General features: G+C 41.2%; 1 protein-coding gene across 4 annotated transcripts in view; it reads left to right on the forward strand.

Moving 5' to 3' along the window:
• Positions 1-27,235, forward strand: part of EPC1 (enhancer of polycomb homolog 1) — an 81,601-nt gene that overhangs the window by 13,333 nt on the left and 41,033 nt on the right. Inside the window, exon 1 of one of the 4 annotated variants that reach the window (XM_039344088.1) lies at positions 9,840-9,980. The exons of the other annotated variants lie outside the window; for them this stretch is intronic. The gene's annotated coding sequence lies outside the window, so the exon portion shown is untranslated. Of the gene's footprint in view, positions 1-9,839; positions 9,981-27,235 lie in introns of those variants that run through there. 4 annotated transcript variants of the gene reach the window in all.

The following is a 27,235-nucleotide window of genomic DNA, read 5'->3' on the forward strand; positions in this document are numbered from 1 at the left end:
ATGGAGTCACTGAAGGAGTAGGTGTGAGCTTAAATGGACTCCAGAAGATGGTAGAGGACAGGAAGGCCTGGAGGAACGTTGTCCATGGGGTCACAATGGGTCGGATACAACTTCGCAGCTAACAACAAGAACAGGCATGTCAAACATGTGATATCATGTGATGTATCACGATTTTTCCCCATTGCCAACAATGAGGTGGGTGTGGTTTTGGTGATAGGTATCTGGCCCGTGGGCCGGCAATTTGACATGCCTGATCTAGAGTCTAGAAGTTGTTGAAACCTTTATGCAAAAGCAATCCTTAAAATAAATGGAAATTAGGCAGTAATGACTACATAACAATTTGGAATGTGAAGTAGAGCAGGGCTTTTCAACTAGTGGTATGGGTACCACCTGTGGTACATTGGCACCTGGAAGGTGATAAATGACCATCCTAGAAAAGTGGTAGCGGGGGAGGGGAATGAGCTGAACTGGTGGCAACACTGCACAAGCCTGAGCGAGAGAATGCTGGAGCTGCAGGGCTGTCAGGGCTCAGCGGAAGCGCCAGAATCAACGCCAAGCTCCAGCTGGAGCTCAGCGCTGATTCTGGAGCTTCTGCTGAGCCCAGAAGAAACGCCGATCAGCTGGAATGTTGCAGCATCTCCAGGGTCTTGTGATTTACATTCAGATGCTTGCCAACTGATTCATATTTATGACAGTCACAGTGTCCCAGGGTCATGTGAAGTGACCAAAACCTGCTGCAACCATCCAGCAGACGGGGGAAATAAAAACCAAACACCCCCCACCCCATCCCCACTGCCAATCCTCAACAGAAATGTTCACAACAATGCAAACCTCGGACAGGAGGAAGAGTGTGGGCGGGCAGGCAGGTATCTTGCTCGTCTGTGGCTTGGGGGGCACTTTTTTCAGTGCCATTGTAACTTCAAACAGTCACTAAGCAAACTATTGTAAGTCGAGGACTATCTGTACTTTATCTCTTTTTTCTTTTTCTTTCTTTTTTTTGGGGGGGGGGGTCATCAAGTTTTTGATACCTTGCTAGGTGACTGGTAGTACTTGGATTTTGCCATATCCTAAAAGTGGTACAATGGGTGAAAAGGTTGAAAAGCCCTGAAGTAGAGAAACTCCTGTTGATTAAGTTTGGCATATTTAAGAAAATGCCTGTAAGAATTAGAACTTTTCTTAAACATATAAGCTATATTTGTCTGGCAGTTGCTTGAAAAATATGGAACAATATTTGGATTAAAGAATTTTACTTAATAAAAGTGAGAGCACAAGACTTTACTGTAAATAAATAAATAAACATACAAGACTTAGAGGAAATTAAATGGACTATAACCAAATAGATAATAATACAAAATATTTAGAGTCCATCAACATATTATTGCAGTATGTCCCTAAGAGGACAGGTCTAAAGACAGTCTGGAACAAGAACACAGTTGTCTTGGGCAAGCTACTTTGGGAGAGAAATTTGGGCGTGGGAAAAGAATAAAATTTCCAGATAGTTACCATTGGAAGTAGCGGCCCAGAAGGCACCTTACTTAACTCTCATTTTAATTTTAATTAAAACTGGGAAAACTGATACATTGCAAAACATAAACTTCTAATGCCATCTTTATTTCCAAGAACAGTAATTCATAATCATCTTAGAAGAAACAAATGCTGGCTGCAATTTGAATGCTTTTTTTGAGATAAGACCACAGGCCAGCGGACGGAAGAGGAGGAAGAAGAAAAAGAAAGGATGTGACAAAAGACTGGTTTCAATCATTTGCTATATGGTAAATGAATGCCCCAGTAAATCCAAATATATCTACAAATAATAGTTGCCCATGCCCAAGACCATCTTTTTTTGTGTAATATAGAATCAACTACTATATAACTGTAATAACAAAAAAAATACGTTAGATTCTGAACTTCATCCCCAAGTCTACCCATTCTTTCAACTAGAATTAGAGGAACTATTATTGTCCTGTCCTGCATGTATCTTTCAGGGTTTCTGGTTGTTTACAGTAGATATTCTAACCCAGTGGTTCTCAACCTTTCTAATGCTGCGACCCCATAATACAGTTCCCCATGTTGTGGTGACCCCCAACCACTTATACATCACCGGGTGCCAGGGGCATGGCCAAAGAAAAGGGGGAAAAAATGGCAGACAGCCTTGTTTGGCGACCCCCGTGAAATGGTCGTTCGACCCCAAATGAGGTCCCGACCCACAGGTTGAGAACCACTGTTTGATGTCTTTCTCATTTAAGAAAATACATATTTCTTTGAGAAAAACAAATCAAAATCTTGGATTTAAATTTCATAATATATTACCCAGATTTGTTTAATTTGCTTGAATTATCAGGCTTTGTCTAATAGCACATTTATGCATAGCAACTTTGGATAAGATAAATATCCTATGGTTAGTTGCCAACATGACCTGTATACATAAACTCTCTTAATCATAAACTGGTTAAGATTTCTTTAGATCATTGCTTGCTTTGTTTGTTTCTTTCTAAACTTATTGCTGCATGTCTCCTGTATAGATCCAGTTATTAATATTCTATGTATTTACAATAGCATGTTTTAATGTACAGGTCTGCATATTGCTAGATACTCATGTCACCTATGTTTATTGCTGTAGGGTGGACATGAAATTCAAAATTGTTTTTCTCCTTTGTATAAAAATTGTATCCAGGGTTAATATAGCACATTTGTTTGTGCTTCAATGTAAACAGGATTGCTGCAAAGAATGAAATCTACTGAAATTTCAATAGTGATGACATGTTTAATTCAGATAAATAATATGAGATCAGATATTCTCAGTTGACAATAGAATAATAGTATTCTTGATGCTGTTTATTTGGAGAATTTGCTATCAGTTTCAACAAGAGTCCATTTCCTATAATAGTATTGGAATATAGAATGGAGAGGGTTATGACTATAATATTAAGAATTTGAATATGCAAAATAGCTTTATGAATAAATGAAACTTGAATATGGAACACATAGCTCAATTATCCATTTTTGCAGTGCAGAAAAAAAATTCCAGTTGCATTACTATTAGAATTTTAATTCCTTCTATTTCCTCTTTGACTGCTTCCATTTAATTCTTTCTTCTCCTCATTTTTGGAAGTTAGACAGAGTAAGTAAAGAAATAATGAACCAGTTTTCCCCAACTGTATATTAAATTGAGGCTTTTCTCTATGTGACAGTAATGATTGATTTCGCAAGTTAAACCGTGCTTTGCTTAATTGACAAGATTCATATAACAAACAGTCCAATCCAAATAGACTATGTTTTTTTATTTTATTTTTTAAAAGATCAACAGAATTGTAACTGTAGAGCAGAGGTGTCAAACTGCCGGATGCATCATAGTGAAACTGTACCTAACCCATTGCAATGGCAAAAAACTTGAGTTTCACTCATTAGCAAATTGTCAGTTACTACAGTAGTTTTGGTAGTAAATAAATGCCAAGGTAGGTAGCCCATGAAAAACTTAGCCACCACATTTTTACCAACTGTAACTCATCAAGTATCACAGACTGCTCTAATAATCAGAATACAAGAGTAACTATTTATGAAAAACTAGATTATTTCCATTCAAGATAGGATATTCCCATCAAGATTGGTAATTGATATTTTTGACCATAGAGGTCACTTAGGTTTTCAGTGACGTTGATGATTCTAGCTCCAACTTACCTACCTGCTCATTTTGATTTAAGGCAGCCCATGTAGACCAGGCAAACTCAACAATGTATGCATCCAAAAAGCACCAACCAACAGGAGTCTCTGTCTGCAAGATTCTGCAGTTTAGGTATGCTATCTCAGGGTTCCCCAACCTTTCTGGCTCTGCGGATCAGTGGGGATGGTTCATCATGAGTGGCAGGCACACATGCCCACTGCTCAGTCAAATGTTGTGCATGCGCTTGCACACTGCACTAGTGGGAATGTGGTGCTCGCCCACCACTTCTTTAGCCAGGTTCCGAAAGGCTGAAAATCTGCTAATAAGCCACAGCCTGGGGTTTGGGAACCCCTGTACTTATCTAATCACTGCATCCAGTCATTATTTCTGGACATTTATAGCCTCTCAAGTTAGATGTTACAACTAATGAATATATCAGCATGTTATTGATGATACCAGACCCTGATAATTCTGATAACTGCCTCCTTTAGTTTCTTATAGTTTTTTGCAGCATCTGACTGCCTTGGTCCAGTATTAAAGGCCAGTAATACTTTCTGAGGCCTGTCACTACAAGCAGAACTACTATAACATAGTACATCAACTTCTAACTTATAGAAATTGTTAGAGAATTTTAATTTCTCTATTGGTGAAAAAAATAAATCAGAAGCTCTCACAGTTGACGGCATTTAGCTGATTCAAAATAACTTCTTTATATTCATATAAAAATATTTACAATACCACACATTCTTCTTTACAGCAACATAGCTCAATTGAAGACTTCTTACAGAGAGATACAGAGACAAACCTGAGACTGAAAATTCAGCTCCTAACTCAATACCTTTTTGCACAGACTCAGTAGCACTTTCTTCACATTGGCTGACCGAGTTACCAATGACTCTTCCTGCTCATGAATATTCCAACACTCCTCCCTTCATGACAGGAAGAGACATCAGACTTATTGACTTAACACATTCTCCATAATGAACACTACCCAATGGTTTAGTCATCATGTCTGCCAAATTATCCTCAGAAGAACAATGATGTAAACCAATCAATTTTCCTTTTACAGCTTCCCTGACATTACAGTACTTAATGTCTACATGTTTACTTCTGTTCTTCACTCTGTCACCAGTTGCCATTTTTATACAGGCAGCATTGTCTTCAAATACCTTTACAGATTCTTTTACATTAATATTTAAATCTTGCAACAACTGTACATCATCATTTGGCAATACCTTTTTCTTATATACCCACTTACAATCCACAGCTTTGGTTCCCTGTGGCAAAGTCACTGATTTAAATACTTCATGGTCTCCCATGGATTTCATCTCTTGATCCATGGCCTCCTTCCATCTTTCTTGTTCAGCTTTTGGTAATGCCAACACTTCTTTATAACTTTTTGGCTTATACCACACATTGCAAATCTTTACCTTGCTGGCAGAATACCTGTCAGGCGGAATTCCTTTGTTACATCGCTCTGACCTACCTCCTATGTCTCAATTCTTTCTGGTTTCATGTCTTATTCAGCCTCTCCTCCCTGAACATTGACATCTTCAATAATCATTTTTTATCATTACATGAGTTATTGTCATTAAATAGATCACCATCATTAAGTGAGACATACCCAGAATTTGCATTAATTCTGTCCCAATTTTGTTCTGCAAAATTAGCAGACCTTGAAATTACAATTCTTTTACTTCCATCGCTAAAGCGATATCCTTTTGACCCTGGCTCATAGCCCACAAGCCTGAGCTTTCTTGCCTTTTTCTGTCCCTTTCTTCTGATTGCTTTCAGAATATGTACCCATGTAGTACTTCCAAAAATTCTCAAATGTGCCAATGATAGCTTTCTCCCATATAGAATGGCATATGGAGTATTATTAATGGAGGAACTCCACAGCCTGTTATAATTTGCAGTCAATATGGCTTCTCTCCAATATGACCAGCTCATACCAGTATCCTCTAATAATGAATCTTTCATTGTTTGCAAAACACCATTCCTTCTTTCAGTTACACCGTTCTCTGCTGCTGTGTAAAGATTTTTACATCTGTTTCTTATCCCCGACTGTCCCAGCCTTTGTTGGAATTTAGTTGACATAAATTCAGTACCTCTGTCAGTTTGCAACTGACACACTTGTTGTCTGTACCTTCTCTCTACAAAACTTACCCATTGTAGCACCTTGTTGTAGCACCTCTGTCTTTGCTCTAAGCAAGTAGCAAAATGAATACCTGCTATAATCATCAACAATTACCAGTGCATATTTTGCTCCTCCCAAACTGGCTTGCATAGGTCCCACCAGATCTGCATGGACCAGTTCTAGAACTCTTTTTGTTTGTCTTGTGCTACATTTACTAACTGGGAATGCCTTTGACTTTGATGCTTTGCATACTGCACAGTCCAAATATGTTTTGCATCCCTTCAAATTTAGCCCTTCTGCAAAATCTTGCATTTGCTGCAAAACTTTAAAGCTTGCATGGCCAAGTCTTCTATGTAGAAGATGAACACATGAATCATGCTCTGCAACATTCTTAAATATATGGGAACATTGAACCTTTTGTCCCTGCAATACATATAGATTATCTTCCTTTATGCCTTCTGCACAAATATTCCCATTCCTTTTGATGAGACACTTCCCATTTACAAAAATGATCTCAAAACCTTGTTTGTCTAAATTAGACACACTTAACAAATTATGTTTCATTTCAGGTACACAAAGTACATTGGTAAACTTTGATTCCAAATATGGAATTTTTACATCGCCTTTTCCGATGACTTTTGCTTTCTGGCCATTTGCCAAAGCCACAGCTTCTTGTGCTACTGGAACAAACCTGCAAAATAATTCAGAGTCATTAACAATTGTTTGACTTGCCCCACTATCTATTAGCCACTTGTCTCTGTTGTTGCTATAGCAAACTTTTGCAACACCAAAATGTTCCTTTTGCACAAATGTCCTTTGCTGCAAATTGTTCCTTTTCAGATGGTTATTTGCTCCACAAATGTAGCAATTCTTTTCTTGCTTAGCTCTCTGCCTGCAAAATGTTTCTTCTTAGGCAGTGGTTCTCAACCTTTTTAATGCCGCGACCCGCAACCGGTCGTAAGTCGAGGACTAGTCAACCGGTCGTAAGTCGAGGACTTTCCCTGCCCGGGAGCGCCGCACATGCGTGGTGCCGCCCCCTGCGCCAGCCGAGGCGTAGCTGGCAAGAGGCAGTGACGGGGCAGGGCAACCACCGGCTAGGCCACCAGCTGGCTCAGCCCAAGGGAGGTAGGGCACCCGCCGGGCCCCACGTGTGCCAGCAACCTTCCCTGCGCCCGCCGGCCTCCCACCCCTGGCCCTCTTACTTACATTTTTAGTAGTTGCTCAGCAGGGAGGGGTGGAAGCTTCCAGACAGCTCGCCTTCACTGCAGACAACTTGCAGCACCGTTTGCAGAATGGGACTTTTGGCGGGCTCAGCAGGGCAGAGACAGCCTGGACAATTCTTATTGGCTTTTGAAAACCAATAGAATAAGACTCTATTCAAGAGAGTCTATTCTATTGGCTTTCAAAAGCCAATAGAATAAAAGGGAGTAGCACAGCTAAGGAAAAGGGGAAAAAATGGCGGACTGTGTTGTTTGGTGACCCCCGTGAAATGGTCGTTTGACCCCAAATGGGGTCGCGACCCACAGGTTGAGAACTGCTGTTCTTAGGAGACTTGCAGTCTGGACCCCCTCCTCAGGAATTTCACCTTCTCGTGGCTGCTTCTAAAATGGTGCTTTTCTTGTTCATTAAGCAAACATGCCTTTAAAGCCTCAAAATTTAAGTCTTGCTCTTCTTTACACTCAAATATGGCAGAAACTGTGTTCCAGGTTTTATCTAAACTGTTCAACACCAATAAAACCTTCTGGGACTCAGGAAATTTAATCCCACGTTGTTCTAAGTCCAAAAATAAACTTTGCATTTTATTTAAATGCTGTTCCACAGATTCACTTGGTTGCAAACAGGCCCTGTAAAGTTTTCTTGACAATTGCACTATATTGCATGCAGAAACATTCACGTGCACAGCTCTCAACTTCAACCAAATCTCCTTTGCAGTCTTTAAATTTGCAACATTTAGAAATTGTTCATCATCTAAATTCAAAATGAGATAAGCCATTGCTCGATCATGACTCTTCTGATCAGCAGCTGCAAATAGTTGTGGTGGATTTTCTACAACATACCACAGCTCTTTAGCTTTCAGCAAACATTCCATTTTTGCAGCCCATGTAATGTAATTCTTCTGGCCCAAACGATGCACAGAGTTTTCCTCAAATTCCATTGCAGCCATTCTGCTAATTCTGCCTTCTTCTTATACTTTCTAAACACAGGCAGTTTCTTCCAGCTTTAAATTACAATGCAGTCCTTAGTAAGCTCTGGGCCCATAACCTGTTAGAGAATTTTAATTTCTTTATTGGTGAAAAAATAAATCAGAAGCTCTCACAGTTGACTGCATTTAGCTGATTCAAAATAACTTCTTTATATTCATATAAAAATATTTACAATACCATACATTCTTCTTTACAGCAACATAGCTCAATTGAAGACTTCTTACAGAGAGATACAGAGACAAACCTGAGACTGAAAATTCAGCGCCTAACTCAATACCTTTTTGCACAGACTCAGTAGCACTTTCTTCACATTGGCTGATCGAGTTATCACATGACTCCTGCTCATGAATATTTCAACAGAAATGATCAGACAACTATTTGATCAAGAGCCATTGAGAGATTAAATTAAGTGAACCACTCAGTTTTCTACAAGATGTTAATCAACCAGGTGCCTATGGCTGATTTTTTTTACTTTTTTTCTCTAAGTTAGATTCAGCCACCTGAAAGAGCAGCTATATAAATGAAGCAATTAGTGATAATTAAAAAAATCATTGATCCATGGAGGTTTCTTCAGCATTTGGTAGACTGCTGCTCTTTTTGAGACTGGTGTTACTACTCCATGATGATATGATAGATTCACAACAAAGGCTAACATCAACAAAATAAACTATCATTACATATATCCTCAAACACCTACTGTACATCCCTCATTCACTGACAGACTATCTCCTGGACTAAATGAATTCTATCACTTTGAAAACTACCTGGAAGCTGGCAGGTGATAACTACCAAGGAGACATACCTGTGCTTAAGGCCCTATATTGGCTGTCAATAGGTTTCAGAGTGCTCTTTATGTCCTATAAAGCCTTTATGATTTTGTTCTGCATCACTGGTTTGGGGGCAGCAGAGCCTCAGATAGAAGCTCCATACAGAGATTGATAAGGGCAGCAGAGAAGATCATAGGAAGTTCGTTCCCTTGTATTCAGGATGTGCTTATAAGCGCTGTGTGCTTAGAGCTCAAAGCATTGTTAAAGATCCCACACACCCACTTTACCATCTGTTTCTGTTGCTCCCCTCTGGGAGGAGGTTTCAGAGTATTTCTAGCAGGACTATCCTATTCTGTAATAGCTTTGTTCCCTATGCCACCCCTCTGGTAAACTCGCAAGATTTGTTTTTCTTCCCTTTGCACATGTATACATAACTCGAACTAGACTGATGTTTCTCTGTGTCATATAATATATGTGGGTATATGCATAATTTTGTATTTATTTATTTTTGTCATATTTATGTAGTGTATATAGGAGATGGTGACCCTTTGAGAGCTGAATGCAATGAAATTTCATTTTAATGTATGCCGATTAGTGTATGTTCAAAGTGACAATAAAGTTATTATTCTATTCTATTTTATTCTGAGTTATCTCAGAACTCTATTCTCCAGTAAAAACCAACACACTTGTAAATATGTCTCAAGAAAAAAAAAATCTTGAAAATCTTACTTTTTGTGAGATTGGGGGTCCAGTAAAAATGGTTTTATTTTTTATGTAACAGCTTCAAATTGTGGATCAGCCCCCATTTGAATATAGGGTTAACCTTCCCACCCCTATAGTTTTCCAAGAAACATTAAAAAATGTCATCTTGCTGGTTGATTTATAGTTATGCAATTCTCTCCTATATCATGTGTGATTGATATAATGATAATTATAATTTGGAGGGTTAGAGCTGTTTTTCTCACTATGAACATTTTAGTATCTAGTTTTATATTGTTTTATACTTAACCATGCATGTTTATTACTTACATACTATATTATACCATGGATGTTTTAATTTTGTTGTACAGAGTTGACGACATATAAACCCAATAAATAAATAAATGGAGGCCAATGAACATCAGACAATAAATTTCTTCCTTTGGTGTGCAGATTTGACATTTAGCCCCTTGTTTGTGGATTGATCTTACCATTTCATGTAACAATTTGAGGTATGTGTTAATAGTTACAGACAAAAGCTTCTGTTGCTGTTTCAGTCAAATGTGGATACTTTAAAAGTAATTTTATAATAAAGGTGGCATTCTGTAAAATGTTTAGAAGACTAAGAAATAGCGAGCAAAAGAAATTAAAGGATATAGATTTATAAATAAATAGATCATGTTTGTGCCAATACTATTCTTTTTCTGTCCTTGCAAACCATTCTTGCTTTCCTCACATGTTTAAACTATTTCATACATTATCTTTTGTTGTTAAATTTTTCAGTCTTACTTTTTATGATTATATCTCCATTCATCTGTGGAGATATATGGATTCATCTCATTCGTTTTGCTATACAGTCATCCTTCGTATAATTGTTTTGAAATTCAGGTTTTATTCTTAACATCTTTCATATTAACCACTTCTATATTCAGATCACTTTCATTCATCAACCCTTCATTCTTGGCCCTATTCTTACTTTACCTTCATGTAATATTTAAATACTTCATATACATTGCATTCAACTTTTTTATTTGTTTTAACATACTTAATTCTCACTTTTATATTCACTAGTTTCATAGTTGCCCTATGCAGAAATTAACCATGTTATTATTTATTTAAACAACAATATAAAACAATATGTTATAAACATTAAAACATTAAAAGTTAACAAAAACGTAAGAAAGGAATCAACATATAACTGGGCTAGAGGTGAGATCTACTAACCATCTCCAGAGTGAGACCCCCACTGGGAGCCCCAAGTCAATTGGCAGAGCTAGATTTTCAGGCCTCTCTTGGAAAGTGAAGAGAGAAGAAGTGGATCTCATATCAAGGAGCACAATGTTGCAAAGGGTGGGAGCCACAGCAGAAAAAGCTCTTCTCCTGAATCCATATGACTTTCACAATACAATATAATAACAATAAAGTACAATAAAACATCCATAATATAAAATTAAACATAAAATAAAACAAGAAACATTACTAATTTCATTTCACTCATCACAGGTTTTCTGAAACAATTCAATCTATAAAAATATTCAGAAAGCCAATAATGTGGGACAATCTCATTTCTGGTGGAAGGCTATCGCATACCACAGGCATCTTACAAAAGAATGAGTGAATCAGATAGGTTGAATTGGGCTGGAGAAGACAATCTTATGGGACCTAAAGTGCCAAGGAACCAAAGGTTTATAGGTCAAGGCTAGTGCTTTGAATTGTATGTAAAGATGATAATCAGTCAATGCAGAGTCTAAAGGACCAAGTAAAATGCTTTTATTGATCGATGCCAGCTAACAAATGAGCTGCTGTTTTGTGGACAAATTGTAGCTTCCAAATTATCTTCAAAGCAGCCCTATGTAAAATGTACTGCACCAATCCAAGTGAATAGCGAAAAGGAAAGAGTTTTATCTTAAGAAGATGGCCACATCTTCTTTTGACACATCCAACTCTCATTTCCAAGTAACTTAATGGGCAAATATACATACTTACACACAAGCCTTTAGGTCCTTCTCAGAAACACATATTCTTCCCAGGAGAGGTAGTCTTTGTTTAGCAACCGTAATTGGGATTGACAATTCGGTCACTAGGTGATGCAGTCACTAAATGGGAAATTGTGATTCAGCTTACAATTTTACGTCAGTTTTTTCTCACTCCTCTGCCTTGGAATTCTCACCTCAGTGCTGGGATAGTTAAGAAGAAGGGAATTAATGTTTGTGAGAAAAGAGGTACACAATGGGAAATATACATTGAAAGGAATGATCTAGTGTTATTTGCTTATAATGCTTAAATCTGGAAGCCACATATATACTAGGCAAACAGTTAATATGTTTCCCATTACATAGCTCACTCTGGCAGAGGAGAGAAAGGAGAGAAAAGAAGAGTCATGCATAGAATAACTCATATTAACTTATTGTAATAGTAAACATTTCGCAGAGATTGCCAAGGTTGTAAAATAGCATGTTCATTGCAAAGATATTTTGTAACTTCAAATTGTCATTACAAAGCATTTATTAATATGCAAGAGCTATCCATAGACCACATACTACCCATTACACTTTTACCAGCATTTGCACATCATAACGCTTTTCTATCCATGTTTCCATCTTTACAAGTTTTTAAGCAAGAGTGACATCACTCTACAGTGAGGGATAAAATTATTTGATTCCCTGCTGATTTTGTACGTTTGCCCATTGATAAAGAAATGATCAGTCTATAATTGTAATGGTAGGTTTATTTTAACAGTGAAAGACAGAATAACAACTAGAAAAATCCAGAAAAATGCATTTCAATAAAGTTATAAATTGATTTGCATTTTAATTAATTAAATAAGTATTTGACCTCTTCGCAAAACATGACTTAGTAGTTGGTGGTAAAATCCTTGTTGGCAATCACAGAGATCAGATATTTCTTGTAATTGGCCACCAGGTTTGCATACATCTTGAGGGATTTTGTCCCTCTCCTCTTTGCAAATCCTCTCCCGAGTCGTTAAGGTTTCGAGGCTGATGTTTGGCAGCTTGAACCTTCAGCTCCTTCCAAAGATTTTCTATGGGATTAAGGTCTGGAGATTGGCTAGTTCCCTCCAGAACCTTAATGTGCTTCATGAGCCACTCCTTTGTTGCCTTGGCCATGTATTTTGGGTCATTGTGATGCTGGAATACCTATCCACAACCCATTTTCAATGCCCTGGCTGAGGAAAGGAGGTTCTCACCCAAGATTTGATGGTACATGGCCCCATCCATCGTCTCTCTGATGTGGTGAAGTTGTCCTGCCCCCTTGGCAGAAAAACACCCCCATAACATTATGTTTCCACCTCCATGTTTGACGGTGGGGATGGTGTTCTTGGGATCACAGCATTCTTCCTCCTCCAAACAATGACGAGTTGAGTTGATGCCAAAGAGCTTGATTTTGGTCTCATCTGACCACAACACTTTCACCCAGTTCTCCTCTGAATCATTCAGATGTTCATTGGCAAACTTCAGATGGGCCTGTGCTTTCTTGAGCAGGAGGACCTTGTGGGCGCTGCAGAATTTCAGTCCTTCACAGCATAGTGTGTTACCAATTGTTTTCTTGGTGACTATGGCCGCAGCTGCCTTGAGATCATTGACAAGATTCTCCTGTGTAGTTTTGGGCTGATTCCTCACCATTCTCATGATCATTAAAACTCCACGAGGTGAGATCTTGCATGGAGCCCCAGACTGAGGGAGATTTGTAATTATTTTGTGTTTCTTCCATTTACGAATAATCGCACCAACTGTTGTCACCTTCTCACCAAGCTGCTTAGTGATAGTCTTGTAGCCCATTCCAGCCTTGTGTATGTCTACAATCTTGTCCCTGACGTCCTTGAACAGCTCTTTGGTCTTGGCCATGGTGGGGAGTTTGGAATTTGATTATTTCTATGGACAGGTGTCTTTTATACGGGTAACAAGCTGTGATTAGGAGCATTCCCTTTAAGAGAGCGCTTCTAATCTCAGCTCATTACCTGTATAAAAGACACCCGGGAGCCAGAAATCTTGCTGATTGAGAGGGGATCAAATACTTATTTCACTCATTAAAATGCAAATAAATTTAGAATTTTTTTGAAAAGTGTTTTTTTTTCTTGTTATTCTGTCTCTCACTGTTAAAATAAACCTACCATTACAATTATAGACTGATCATTTCTTTGTCAGTGGGCAAAAGTACAAAATCAACAGGGGATCAGATATTTTTTCCCTCACTGTACTTGCAGTTTTTCTTACCATTTATAGCAATCATTCACTCCATTTTCCCAATTAAATACAATTAATTTGGTTTCTGATCCAGTAATTTTAACATCCATATAAAATATACAGGTAGCCCTTGACTTTCGACCACAATTGAGCCCAAAGCTTTTATTGTTAAGCGAGACAATTGTTTAGCGAGTTTTACCCCATTTTATGATCTTTCTTGCCACAGTTACTATGTGAATCCCTGCATTTGTTAAGTTAGTAAAGTGGTACCTCAATACTACCGGGAGGGGCAACAAGTACTAAAAACAAGTACCAAACAAACCCCGTAACATACCACATGACCCTATGTTTTGGCTGCGAAGGACTTCTTGTATGTCCCTTTTCTACGTCAGTGACGTTCCGAACATGGTCAACTTCCTGTCTACCCTCTGTGGCTATCCCCACTTCCTTTTGCAGCAACCTTCCAGGCACAGCCGACTTCCTGTCTGTTTTCCACAGCCACTCCTTTTTTTCTATTGTAGTACTAAACAAATGATGCGTACCAGGATAATACTTTGTGACAAAATGCATTGTGTATCAAATTCAAGTTTTGAAGTGGTCAAATACCAAAGTACCATTGTAACACAGTTGTTAAGTGATTCTGGCTTCACCCTTGATTTTGCCTCTCAGAATGTCTCAAAAGATGATCACATGACCTCAAGACACTGCCATAATGGTCATAAAAGGTCATAAATATGAACCATTTACCAAGCATCCACATTTTGATCACATAATCATGGGGATGCTGCAACCATTAAAAGTGTGAAAAATGATCACAAGTCCCTTTTTTCAGTGCCTTTGTAACTGCCTTCAAATAGTCACTAAACAAATGATTGTAATTCTAGGACAGGGGTAGGCAACCTTGGTTCTTTTATGACTCGTGGACTGCAACTCCCAAAATTCCTGAGCCAGCCATGCTGAGGGGACAGGGAGAGGTTTCCAAGCTGAGCCATGCTGGCTCAGGAATTCTGGGAGTTGAAGTCCATGAGTCATAAAAGATCCAAGGTTGCCTATCCCTGGTCTAGGACTACTTATATTCCATAAACCTGACGAATGTAGTAAACTCATCAAAGTGAATACCAGATTAGGATCTAATTGTCTGAAATGATCCTGGCACTTATGATGTTATCTAATTTGATAATGAAACATCTGCAAGAAAGCAGCCAAACTTAGAGAGCACCAAGGACCCACAGTTCAGTCCTGAGCTACACGTATTATCTTCTACCTAAATATTCATATTTGGTCAAAGAGATCATGCAGAATGAATTATCTAGACCATGGGTGTCAAATTCGTCGCATCACATGACGTGTTGTGACATATAGCAGCTTTTTTCGCATTGCCGGAGCTGGGGTGGGTGCAGCCTCTGCATGATGCAAATGCCCTGCGGGCCAGCAGTTTGACACCCCTGATCTAGACCAATTGAATACTTCTGCCCTGCCACCAGATGTTTTTAAATCTTTCCTGGAATGATGGGCGTGATGAGTTGTAAGGATGATTACCTTACAAGTACTGGTAGTTCTCAAGTTAGAATAATTGGGACTATCATAAAGAGCAACATCAACATGACAGCATTGCTAAGCAATAGTAATCCAAGAATCCTAATTGTTGTAATCCAAGACATGGTTTGTTAAACAGGAGTCCAAGATAAGAAATGCAAGGATGGCGCTAGTGATGGTACAGGTTATGCACAAGTTGGGAAAATGCAGCACAAGTGTAGGGAAGGCGGACTCAGGGTGCATGCAAACTTAGGTTAGGGAAGGAAGGTGTAGCAGACATGTAAGCACAAGAACACTGAGGAAGGAGAGCACTGGTAGGTGGGTAGATGGGTACGTACAAGTATATGGAGGTCCAGAAAAGGAGGGTGTGTTGCAATGACAGGAAGGCAAACAGTTGGAACTTATCGGAGAAACTTGCAAGATTTCCTGCCAGCTTTTTCATTTTTAATATTTTTGCATAAATATGTCTAGCATTTGATTTGTTTTCAACACAAGTCCTAAACTCAGATATAGAAAACCCAATTAAACAAGTGAGTCAAAAATACGTTCATTGGTTAATTGAGAAAAATGGTCAAACTTATTTATTTGTATGTGGGAAAAGTATGCAGACTTCTGGGATTATAACCGACGTTCTTTAATCAAAAGGATGATTATCAGATATGAGAAATCTTGGCTCCAAAAACAGTTGTTAATGCTCACTAGGCTCACTTTAATTTAAAAATATATATTTTTAAAGAATTTTGAAATAACTGTGACAGTATTGTGATTTGGGCCTGCTATGCTGCTTTTGGATTAGGAGTTTGCCATCATTGATAGGAATTTTGAATTATACCAACAAATTCAACAAAGAAATGTTGGGGTATCGGTCTGTGATTTGAAAGTAAGAGAGAGAAAGTAAGTCATGCAGCAAGACAATGACTAAAAAATGTTAAAGCAGGAGACAATTACTGTTTTGGAGTGGCCAAGTCAAAGTCCTGTCCTTAATCCTATAGAAAGATTGTGGAAGGACCTGAAGCAGATACTTCATGCAAGGGAGCCACCAAGTTCCCAATGTTGTATAAAGAGGAAAGGGCTAGAATTTTTCCAAGCTAGTGTGCAGGACTGATCAAAAGTCATTGAAAATGTTTAGTTGCAATGATTGCTGCCCAAGCACAGCAGTTATTGAAACCAAATGTTATATACTTTTATACACAATATATAGTTTTTAAATAATTTTCCTTAATAAATCACATGCATAATACATAATTATGCATTTGTTTAATTGAGTTCTATTTTATCTAATTTTAGGAGTTATGGAAAACAGACTACATTTTAGGTCTTATTTATGCAGAAAAATGTTTCAGAGTTTTAAATTTTATAATTATTAACATAAACAATGTTTATTATTGTATTGTTATAAGAACATCCGTTCAGCAGTTAACACTTTTAAAGGAAAAATAGTTACCCATCTGTTATATAGAGCAGAAATATGAGGAACGGACAAGCTGAATTACTGGTCCTCACATACAACCATTGCAGCATGATCAGTATTGAGGCACTTGACAACTGGCATGTATTTACAATCATTGCAGCATCTTGGGATCATTTGATTACTATTTGCAAATTCAGTGAGGGAAATCAGATTTGTTTAACAACTATGTAATTAGCTTAAAGACTGGCAAAAAAAGTCAAAATTGGGCATGACTGATTGCTTAGTGATGGAAGTTTCATTCTCACTTGTACTTGTAAGTCAGGCACTAAAAACTTCATTGCTTAGTGATGGGAGTCCCAGTCCCAGTTGTGAAGGACTAATCTGGAAATGATTTAAAATAAATTTATAAAAACTGTCTGCTGTTCCCCAATATTTCTACTGTTCTTTGTAAGAGAAGTGTGGGTGGCTTTAATTACCAATAGGTGATAAAAACTATTTATTTGTACTATAAAATATTGCTTTATATTCCAGATACTAGATTGCAGGGGGTGGATGAGCTCGATCCTTTTGTTAGTATTTGAAATGATGTTTGATGCCTGAAGAATGTGTGTATCCCATTCAGTGTAAGAAAAAATCCTTAGACTTTGATTAACTTCTGTGGATTCTTTACAGGATTGATGATCATTATGCAGTACAGATAGTCCTCATTTAACATCCACTCATTCAGTGATCAAAATTATTACTGCTAAATGAGGGGTACTTATGACAGGTCCTCATAGTTGTTATCCCAGTGTCCCTGCAATCAAATGAATGCGGTTTTGGATGCTTGGTAACAGCTTCCATTTATGACAGTTGTTGCATCCTACAATCATGTGATTGTCATTTGCAACCATCATTGCCAGCTTCCAACTAACAAAGTCAATGGGGAAGCAATTAGGACGTTGCAAATAGAGATTATGAGGAATTCATCTAACAACAGCAATTGGAACTGCTATAGTAAGTTGATGAAGTTGTGGTATTATGCCTTAGAACCATGTCATTTAATGATGGGTTTCAATTCCCAATTATCGGTAAGCAAAAACTGCCTATACAACTTTTCAACTTGTTTTGCTGGTGAAATTCTATAATGGATTGTTCCTACTCAATCATTAATAAGTTATTCTTCGATACTAATTTTCATAGACTTGCATTTTTTTTACTGTTCTGCCAGCATATATGAAGAGGAGATACAAGAAGGTTCCTGCACTGTAGTGCTTTTGTATTTTTAAAGTACCTATTCTGGAAAACTTGGTTTGCTATGTGCTGCTCTGTAATTTGTATCCACTTCCCTGGAATAATATGTATCTACACAATTTTATAGGGATGTAGTTGGGTTTCACATAGTAAAAGAATTTGCTTCCTGATGATAGATTTTGATTCCTTTGCAATTTGCATTATGTACAAGGACAAAAAAAGAACCAAAAATAGGCAGTCATGGCAGTACAGTATATAGGGAGATGAAAAACATTAACACATATAATTGGATGACTGATAGCATAATAAGATATCTGCGCTCTATGGGACAAACTTTTGTATTTGGTTGCTTTTTTATTATTTTTTTTTAGAATTGCTGAAACCAACAATTCTAATAAAAATGATTCTTGCATCATGATAGCCTGCAAATCATTCAGATTATCAGCCAACCATACTACATTTATTGTCTTGAATTGACTTGAACACTGGGCCATATCCAACAAAATGAAATTCAGTGGTGAGAAAAGTAATGTTCTCCATCAGGATGGATGTAGACTCCACTGATTGGGTAATTTAATCCCACCTGCTCAGACTAAGACAAAAAAACTCTGCCATGCCTCCTTCTGGGTGTGACTTCCCAGTTTTTGTCTTAGTCTTGTGCTCAGCAAGACGCTTTTCAGAAGGCTCCTAGCTAAGTTTGATTCTTTCCTTTTTTCTTTTAGACTATTCAAATTAAAATTGGATACTTTAAATTCAAATTGATTAACAATTAGATTAATTCGGCTTTCACTTCCAAATTAAGAGGATTGCGTTGGGGGGGATAGGGACTCTGTCCTCCCTCCCCTGCAGCCCTTTGGGCTTTGAAAAGGAGGCTGCAGGCTTCGTTCGTTAGGGAGCTCCCGTTCCGACGATCTGTAGCCTCTTTGCGATTCCGCCAATTCAGCTGGGTAGCGGAGGTCGGCTTTTCAACTCGGAGACCTCCTGAGTGATTTACTTGCCTCGAGGCCTTGAGGGAGAATTCCTGACTGCAGCTTTATCTGGATCGCAGCAGGGGCTGCGCTACTAATCGCAAGTGCTTGGGGACTGGGGGAGGAATCCCAAATCAGCCTTGTATTCCCCTGCTGTGTAATTGATTCTCCTGTTTAAAATACGACAGGGTTTTGCTTCTCCAGGCCTTAAGGCCTGGCGGCCGCCATTTTGACCGCATGGTCTAGCGCGGCTGCTTCTAGAGGTCCCACGTGGCGGACGCCATTTTGGAGGCCTAATTGAAATTTTTGCATAATCATTGGCAGTTATTCCTGCATTATTGCGGACGCATAGTTGTTGCCTGTGTCACTTGGTCTGTGAGCAGACCTGTTCAGGGGGGAAGATATTTTTGTATCCACAGGAGTTGTGGTCAAACTTGAGGGGGCTACTCCAGGTGTGGGCCTTGGCTGCATTTGAGCAGACCAAGGTGTTATTAACTGGTCCTAAGGCCTAGAAGAGAAGAGCGAAGAGATTCTTTTATTGTCCACCTGTTTCTCAGTTTAGCCCGTGACCTTTTGTCACAAGGCCTGTACAGACAGCATTAGAACACTGTCTGGCTGTTCTTGCCATTGCCTTCTGTTCAGAGCGAGGATCGGTTTTCCATCTCTGACTGTGATCTGCGTGTTGGGTTCCTCCCCCCATTTCTAGGTACTACTGTCCAGGAATACCTAGACAGCAATGGCAGACAGCTCCTCGCCCCAGGCTTCTCAATCTAGTGTCCCCCCCACTCAAGCAAAGCGCAGATCTGAAGAATTGGACATGGGGGGGAAGAAAAAAGCTAAAACCAAACATCTGTCTTCCAAAAATACTTCCAAATCAGCCGGGCGAGAGGCCACAAGGAGACACTTAGCATTGGAGAGAGAATTCTCCAAGGCACAAAGGCTCAGATCCAGTGGGACTGAAACGGTTTCCCCCGCCCCACTGGATACTCCTTTGACAGAACCTCAATTTGAATCATCTCAGGATGCCCCAAGACCTTGGTCTCCTCGGGGGGAAACCGAGCAGGTAGGTCCTCCTCGCTCCTCTATCAGCACACCAACCACCTGAGACCAGGTGTGCCTCAACGGAGGTTGGGGTCAGTTCCAGGGACCAAGGGGAAATGTGGTCCCAGGCTCAATTCCAGGCCTTCATGCACCAAGCATTCAGGCAGTTTATGTCATCAACTAAGAGTAGCCAGGTGCAGTCCCATCCTACTCCTCCCGCATCTATTCCCCCACCTCTGGTGGAGCATGATACTAGACCTAGCTCTGCTGTTTCGGAGACATCCTCACAATTAGGGGAGGAGGGATCAGTGGAACTGGGAGTTGCAGACACTCCCTTGTCTGAGGAGGAGGATCCAGCTCCTGAACAGGTGACCTCTTCCGGGCTTTTCGATCCGGCCATTTTTCGGTCACTCCTCGTAAGGGCTATTGACACGGTAAAACTTACCTCAGCCCAGGAGGAGACTCCTTCTTCCTCATCCAACCGGGAAGCCAACCCTCTGTTTGCGGAAAAGGTCAAGGAGGAACCGCAGATTCCATGCCCACTAGTCTTCAGGTCTACGGTGGAAAAGCAGTGGGCATCCCTTGCTACCACTCCTTCACAGAGCAGTTTAGACAAGAAACTTTACAATGTCTCTTCTTCTTTCGCTTCTCTTCTAGAAGTCCCATCTGTAGACGCTCCGCTGACCTCTCTGTTCTCCAATACCGCCGTCCCGGGGGACATGGCTGAATTCTTGAAGGCAGAGGACAAAAAGTTCGAGTTCTCTTTTCGTAGAGCTCACCAATCTTCGGCTTGGGCCATAAGGGCGGCAACCTCATCCTCCTTCTTTGCACGCTCGGCAATTATGTGGTTGCAGGAACTCCAGACGCTCATTCCGCCGGATCAGGTCAGAGCGCACCAAACAATAGGGAAAATAGTGGCAGCATCCGAATACATTGCGGATGCATCCTTACACTCGGCTAGATGTTCAGCCAGATCCATTGCAGCCTCAGTGGCATCACGTAGGCTGCTCTGGTTGAAGCAATGGCGCACGGATTTAAAGGCAAAGTGGCGCTTAGCAACATCTAGGTACAGTGGCACCCACCTTTTTGGTCCGGTCCTAGAGCCTCATATCATTGAGGGCAAGGACAAGCGCAAGGCGCTGGCCCATCCCTCTAAAAAACCAGATAGACGGCCCCAACAGGACTTCCGTAGGCCATCATTCCGTCCCAGCGGTTCCTGGGATTGGAGACAGCCCTTTCGGGCAGGGCAGTCCTGGGATTGGCCCAGAGGCTCGCGATCCTATTCTTTCAGACAGGATCGGCAACAGGACCGCCAGAGTAGTGCAGCCAGGGGTCAGTTCCAGACCAAGCGTCCCTTCAGGGGATCAGGCAGTCGTCCTTACAGGCGGTCCAAGTGACGCCAAGGAGGACTACCCCATTGGGGGTCGACTGGCACTGTTTTACCACGTTTGGGAAAACACAACCACAGACGCCTGGGTCAGAGAGACCATAAGACAGGGTCTCTCCCTAGAGTTTCGATCTTCTCCCCCAGATCGTTTTATACAGTGCCTGGTTTCAAACAATACATCAAAAACACAACTAATCACAACAGCCATCGCTCATTTATTAGAGATCAGAGCCATAGAAAGGGTTCCTCAGGAACAGATCGGGGAATGGTTCTACTCCATCCTGTTTGTAGTTCCCAAAGCCTCAGGCGGTTGGAGGGCGATACTGGACCTAAAGGGTCTAAATTACTTCCTCATTTACAGGAGGTTCAAGATGCAGACCCTAAAGTCCATCTTGGCAAGTATCAGGAAGGGGGATTTCCTTTCCTCCATCGACCTGACAGAGGCTTACTTACACATTCCGATCATCCAGGAACACCGCAGGTTCCTGCGGTTCTGTTACGCACACAAACACTACCAGTACCGGGCTCTTCCCTTCGGCCTATCCTTGGCCCCAAGGGTCTTCACAAAAATCTTGGCCGTGCTGGTGGCTCATCTAAGGATGATACCTGTACGGGTACAGTGCTACCTGGACGACATACTGATACAGTCCAAATCTTTCCAATCAGGGCAGTCGGACCTGGCAATCACTATTCAAACACTTCAGGATCACGGGTTCTCCGTGAATTTCAAAAAGAGTCACATCACACCCACAAGACGTCTGCTCCATCTAGGAGCTCTGATAGATTCCAGCCTATGCAAGGTATATCTCTCCCAGGAGCGACAAGTCAGCATCCGGAAGCTGACACTGCAGATCCGAGGGGAAAAAAGAGTACCCCTGGTACAATTATCCCAACTCCTGGGGAAGATGGTCTCTTACCTGGGCATCGTTCCTTGGGCCAGACTGCACTCCAGGAACCTCCAGTGGTTCCTTCTTCCTTTTCAGAAACGCAACATCAGCGCCTCCAACAGGAAGGTCAGGGTTCCCCATCACACTCTGTCCTCCCTCCTATGGTGGACCTCGTCCTCCTTGTCCAAGGGCACTCTGTTCAAGGAATCCACCAGGATCACCCTCACCACAGACGCCAGTCTGTTCGGTTGGGGCGGTCATATTCTGAACCACTTAGCCCAGGGTCAGTGGTCCAGTTCAGACCTGGCTCACAATATAAATTGGCTGGAGCTCAGGGCCATCCACCTGGCTCTCCAAAGATTCTTCCCCCTTGTATCAGGGAAACACGTATTAATCCTGACAGACAACATTGCGGCCAAAGCTCACGTAAACAAACAAGGGGGCACCCACTCTTGGACACTCATGCAGGAAGCCCAGGCCATAGGGCTGTGGGCAGAGTCCAACCTGAGGTCCATCAGGGCAGAGCACATATCGGGGAGGCGAATCAACAGGCAGACTCCCTGAGCAGGGTCACAGTGGATCACTCAGAGTGGAAGCTAGACTCAATCCTATTCCAGGAAATATCACGCAGGTTCAGACAGCCCATCCTAGATCTCTTTGCCTCTCCGATCAATGCACAGCTCCCCAGATTTTTTACCAGGTTTCCGGCGAGGGGGGCGGAGGGAACGGACGCCCTCCGGAGCAGATGGCCGGAGGGCGTACTTTATGCATTCCCTCCTCTTCCACTAATACAAGCGACCATTCGCAAGCTCATCCAGGAACAGGCAGAGCTAATCTTAGTGGCTCCATTTTGGCCAAGATGCCCGTGGTTTGCCGACCTGGTGGACCTGTCAATTTCACCTCCATGGAAGATTCCCCCGGACCGAGTAGCTCTCAGCCAGGGGAACCTCCAACATCCGGATCCACAGTGGCTCCAATTAGCCGCTTGGCACTTAAGCGGGAGAGTCTGACCAAACAGTCTTTCTCCTCTGGGGTTATTTCCGTCATCCAGGCCTCGAGGCGTCCCTCGACCAACAGAATCTATGACGCCACTTGGAGAAGTTTTTGCTCTTGGTGTACCAAAAAGCGGCTTTCACCGCTTGCTGTCTCCATCCCAGACATATTAGATTACTTACTTGAGGGGTTAACTAGAGGTCTGTCTACCAGCACCATACGTAGGCAGATAGCAGCCTTGTCGACAGTTCTCACCTGTGACAACCAGGTTTCCCTGTTCCAACACCCAGCAGTCAGTGCCTTTCTCAAGGGTGCGGCCAATGTAGGGCCCCCCACGGTTCATCGTTATCCATCCTGGGACCTCTCTAAGGTGTTACAGGCTTTAACGTCCTCTTCATTTGAACCTCTGAAAGTTTGCTCCCTTCACTTCCTTACATTGAAGGTAGCCTTCCTAGTGGCCATCATGTCGGCCAGGAGGATTTCAGAATTGGCGGCCCTGTCGGTCAGGGAGGACTTGTGCATGTTCCACGAGGATAGAGTGGTCCTCAGGTTGGATCCTGCATTTGTTCCAAAGATCAATACAGGGTTCCACCGCTCGCAGGAACTAGTCCTTCCTAACTTCTGTCCTAACCCTTCCCATCATCTGGAGACACGGTGGCATATGTTGGATGTGCGCAGGGCTCTGCACCATTACATTAAATGAACCTCGACCTTCAGGAAGTCCGAGGCATTATTCGTGTCCTTTCAACCCTCAACTATGGGTCGGAAGGTCTCTTCTTCCACCATTGGTCGATGGATAAGGATGTGTATTTCCAGGGCTTATATTTCCCAGTCCCTTCCGGTACCTTCACATATTACTGTTCACTCTACGCGTAGTGCTGCTGTCTCAGTGGCTTGGTCTACCCAGGCATCACTCGAGGAGATTTGCAGGGCTGCGACATGGTCCTCTCCTTCCTCATTCATAAAACATTATAGGATAGATCAATTTGCAGCAGCTGAGGCTGCTTTTGGTAGGAGGGTCCTACAGCAAATAGTGGGTTCTCAGGGGTCACAAGCCTAGACTCCCTCCCTATAGGGACATGAGCAGCTTTGGTATGCCCCAAACAGTGGAGTCTACATCCATCCTGATGGAGAAAAGAGCGTTGTCTTACCTGAACGCTTTTTCTCAGCAGGATGGTGTAGACTCCACACCCACCCTGTTAGTGTTAGTCTAGGCCTGTGTCTTCCTTTTTTGTTTGGAGCCTTGCGTCTGGTAGCTTCGCCTCGACAAAAACTGGGAAGTCACACCCAGAAGGAGGCGTGGCAGAGTTTTTTTGTCTTAGTCTGAGCATGTGGGATTAAATTACCCAATCAGTGGAGTCTACACCGTCCTGCTGAGAAAAAGCGTTCAGGTAAGACAACGCTCTTTTCTACATCTAGGCAAGAAAAACCAAATGCACAAGTAGATAATATCTGGCTCAATAGTGGTAACTGCAAGAGGTATCTTGGAGTCCTAATGGGCAGTCACTTAAATATGAGCTAGCAGTGTGCCAAAAATCCAACACAGTCCTAACAGAAGAATAGAATCAGCTAACTAAGGTATGTAGGAAGCACATCACAATAGTAATGGGGGACTTTAACTACCCTGACATCATTATGGGAGACAAACTTTGCACCAAGTGGAAGATCAAACAGGTTCCTGGCAAACCTAGCAGGTAACTTTGTCTCCCAAAAAAGTAGAGAAGGGAACTAGGGGATTAGCCATTTTGGATCTAATTCTCACTAATAGAGATGAAATGATAGAAGGTGTTGGAGCCATAGGAACCCTGGGAGGAAGTGATCATGCAATATTAGAATTCAACATTATGGAAGCACAGGCAATAGAACACAGTCAAACTAGAGTCTTGGACTTCCAGAGAGCTAATTTCAGTAAATTTAGAGAGGGCTTGGGAAGGATTCCGTGGATGAGAATCCTCAAGGGGAAAACAACTCAAGAAGTTTGGGAAATTTTGAAAAATGAGATAATAAAAGCACAGTCTAGCACAGTGTTTCTCAACCTTGACAATTTTAAGGCATGTGGACTTCAACTCCCAGAATTCCACAGACAGTATTGCTGGCTGTGGAATTCTGGGGGTTGAAGTCCACATGCTTTAAAATTGTCAAGGTTGAGAAACACTGGTCTAGCACAGTACCAGCAATGAGGAAAAATAACAGCTCTCAAAAGAAACCAGCATGGCTCATAAAGAACTCTCTGACAAATTGAAAGATAAAAAGGACAAGTATAGAAAGTGGAAAGAGGGACACGTAAGTCAGAATATCAGCAAATAGCCTGAGCCTGGAAAGAGGAAGTGAGGAAAGCTAAGGCTCAAAATGAACTAAGGCTTGCAACCAAAGTCAAAAATAACAAAAAAAGCTTCTTTCAACATGTAAAGAACAAGAAAAAAGCGAAGGAAACTATTGGTCCATTAGTGGGTAAAGTGGCAAGAAGGTGACAAGCAACAGAGAGAAAGCAGAACTATTTAACTCCTTTTTTTGCATCTGTCTTTACACAAAGGGAAAAAACAAATCAACCTATCAAAAATAGTGCCATAAAAAACAAAATAGAAACACAAGTTAAGATAGGCAAGAAAATGGTTAGGGAGCACCTGTCCAGCCTAGACGAGTTCAAATCACCAGGACCAGATGGATCACACCCCAAGGTTCTCAAGGAACTGGCAGATGTGATCTCAGAAACACTGAACTATATTTTTCAAAGATCCTGGAGCACAGGGGGACTACCAGAGGACTGGAAAAGAGCTGATGTAGTTCCCATTCTCAAAAAGGGGAAAAAAATGGACCCAGGAAATTACAGACCTATCAGCCTGGCCTCAATACCTGGGAAGATTCTGGAAAAGATAAACAAACAACGAATCAATGAAAACCTAGAGGCAAACAAAGTCATTACTAAAAGCCAACATGGGTTTGTCAAAAATAGATAATGCCAGACAAATTTTATTGCATTTTTTTACCAAGTGACAAAATTAGGATCAGAGGAATGCTGTGGACATAATTTACTTGGACTTCAGTAAAGCATTTGATAAAGTAGATCACAACCTACCACTTGATAAGATAGAAAAATGTGGGGTAGACAGAACCACCACCAGATGGATCCATAGCTGGCTGACCAGCCGTACTCAGCATCTGGTCCTCAATGCAACTGCATCTACATGGAGGGAAGTGTGTAGTGGGGTGCCCCAGGGCTCTGTTCTGGGCCTAGTGCTCTTCAACATCTTCAACAACAATTTGGATGAAGGGATAGATGGGGAACTCATCAAATTTGAGACGACACCAAGCTGGCAGGAATAGCCAACACTCCAGAAGACAGGCTTAAGATACAGAAGGATCTGGACAGACTTGAACACTGGGCACTATCTAACAAAATGAAATTCAATGGTGAAAAAAGCAAGGTTTAACATTTAGGCAAGAAAAAAACAAATGCACAAATACAACATAGGTGGCACCTTGCTCAATAGTAGTAACTGTGAGAGGGACCTCTGAGTCCTAGTAGACAATCACCTAAATATGAGCCAGCAGTGTGCTGCAGCTGCCAAAAAGGCCAACACAGTGCTAGGCTGCATTAATAGAGGGATAGAATGAAGATCACATGAAGTATTAATACCACTTTACAATGCCTTGGTAAGGCCACACTTGGAATACTGTATCCAGTTTTGGTCACCACGATGCAAAAAAGTTGTTGAGACTCTAGAAAGAGTACAGAGGAGAGCAACAAAGATGATTAGGGGACTGGAGGCTAAAACATAAGGAACGGTTGCTGGAATTGGGTATGTCTAGTTTAACGAAGAGAAGGACGAGGGGGGACATGATAGTGTTCAATATTTCAGGGACTGCCATAAACAAGAGGGAGTCAAGTTATTTTCCAAAGCGCCTGAGGGCAGGACAAGAAGCAATGGGTGGAAACTAATCAAGGAGAGAAGCAACCTAGAATTAAGGAGAAACTTCCTGACAGTTAGAACAATTAATCAGTGGAATAACCTGCCTCAAGAAGCAGTAAATGTTCCAACACTGGAAATTTTTAAGAAGAGATTGGACAGCCATTTTTCCGAAATGGTGTACGGTTTCCTGCCTGAGCA

The sequence above is a fragment of the Crotalus tigris genome, unplaced genomic scaffold (genome assembly GCF_016545835.1).
Source record: "Crotalus tigris isolate CLP2741 ecotype Arizona unplaced genomic scaffold, ASM1654583v1 scf7180000017890.1996003, whole genome shotgun sequence".
Taxonomy (NCBI): domain Eukaryota; kingdom Metazoa; phylum Chordata; class Lepidosauria; order Squamata; family Viperidae; genus Crotalus; species Crotalus tigris.